Source organism: Onychomys torridus, chromosome 2 (genome assembly GCF_903995425.1).
Source record: "Onychomys torridus chromosome 2, mOncTor1.1, whole genome shotgun sequence".
NCBI lineage: Eukaryota > Metazoa > Chordata > Mammalia > Rodentia > Cricetidae > Onychomys > Onychomys torridus.
Window position 1 is genome coordinate 20120940 of NC_050444.1, and position 2037 is coordinate 20122976.

General features: G+C 36.7%; 1 non-coding gene across 1 annotated transcript; it reads right to left on the reverse strand.

The window, feature by feature from the left end:
* Positions 1–311: 311 nt before the first annotated feature.
* Positions 312–474, reverse strand: LOC118579047. Its single transcript, XR_004944414.1, has one exon. It is a non-coding gene; the product is annotated as a U1 spliceosomal RNA (small nuclear RNA).
* Positions 475–2037: the final 1563 nt, after the last annotated feature.

Genomic DNA, 2037 nt, shown 5'->3' on the forward strand with positions numbered 1-2037 from the left:
TCTCTTGCTGTTGGTTTGTTGCTGATAGCCTATAGACATGTCAGAGGTGCAGAAGATGGCAATTGAAGTTAAGGTGTCAATCCACCAGAATATCTCTCATATGGATTTGACTCTCTCAAGCAAGGCTTATGAGAATACAGACTTCAGAATGTATTTTGCTTCTGTTGTGTCCCTACATGCTTGCTGCTACTATGTATTTGGTGTGGGGAGTCTCCCACTGCCTATATTGTAGTGTGTTCATCTCATAATGGGCACATTTGTATCTATAGACTGTCTGACAGATGACTCCTCCTTAAGCTATATTTTTTTTACAGGGGAGAGCGCAAACGCAGTCCCCCACTACCACAAATTATGCAGTTGAGGTTCCCCCATTTGGGGAAATCACAAGGGTCAGCACATCTGGAGTGCAATGGATAAGACTTGCCCTGGGAAAACCGCCTTCATAATCATGGTATCTCCATGCCAGGTAAATATAAGCTATATAATTTTAATGAATAAAAATAATGTTTCATAACTAGGCCTGTTGTTACACATGAGGACTGTGAGTCCCACCTAAAGGCTCAGGTTGACATAGGAAAATAGTTGAATTTCCATAGCCATCAAGATAGCTATATACTATTAGCTGATTGAAGACTTCAAAGTAACTTCAGATTAGATCAGAGCCCTTGAAAGGTGCCTTGCTAATGGGCTTTAAGATAATCACTCCTAGGAAAGCATCCCAGTTCACAAGGACAAAATAGACAGCTCTCTGATTTGTTGAACCAAGCTTATAGGTACAAAGCAACTTTATCTCAGCACCAGCCTCTTTCTTGGGCTGGCTAATCATCTAGGACAGTGATTAACTCTACACAGATTCCTAACCTCAGTTCCTAAAGCTCAGCCCACTAACTGTTTTTATGCTAGGTCCTAAAATTGCCAGAGACAGACAAAACAGCTTTTGTTCAGAGGCACCACAGGAAAGTTCTCCTAACTGGCCAGGGCTACAGAATATAATCTGGTTCTTAGCCCCAAGAACAAGTTGCAGGTTTCCTTTTTTATGGCCTAAAGTTACATGCAGACAGAAAAATAACTTTAAGATTTAAAATGTTTTTAATGTTGCTGTGCTTTGGAGAATGCCAAGTGAGATCATATTAAGAGAATTAAGGTAATAAATGACTGATTCTTTCTTTGCAGCTTCCAGTTACAGCCCACCATTTAGGAAGCTGGGATTTATTACTTATAAGTTATCAAGATAGATTTGTCTCTTATTGTTTATTGGAATGTGACCTTAAAATGTAACTGCTATATTCACAATGAAAGAGTCTAATATATATATATATATATATATATATATATATATATATATATATATATATATATATATATATTTTTTTTTTTTTTTTTAAGGACAAAGAAAAGCTGGAGCCAACATGAGAAAATAAAGTCAAGTGACCACCTAGAGAGATGGTGTGAGCCTCTTTTGCTTTCCCTAAAAATCCCTCAGGTAAAAAAAAAAAAAAAAAAAAAAAAAAAAAAAGTCTAGTGTTGCAACTCCAGGCCTTTATTTTGAGGCCTGGTGAGGCCTGGGGTTGGTTCCCTGGGACTGCAATATTTTGTCTTGTCCAAGTTTCATGTGATAGTTTTTTGTTTTATCTTATTATAATGTATTTTGTTATATTTTTTACAAATGAGTGAATGAATGAATGAATGAATGAATGAAAATCTAGTCACAAAGGTAAAAATTAACAACTGAACTGTCATTTATACCTTCTAGGAGAGGGAAAAATCAGTTTTCTCTAAAAGAGTTACAGTGGGTAAATCAACAACTCTAGGACAGGCCTTATGTTCAAGAGTAGTTGACCAACATATAATGGGTTCCCCAGATTTTTGGTTGTGGTGGTGGTGGTGGTGGTGTGTGTGTGTGTGTTGATTTTTTAATAAAGAGCTTAAAGTTAAGTGGCTAGGGATGGGGAAAGGACCTGGAAGTATGGGACAGAGGCAGAGGAAGAATATGATCAAATATGTTTAAATTTAAAAGCGATTTTAAATAATGAAAAT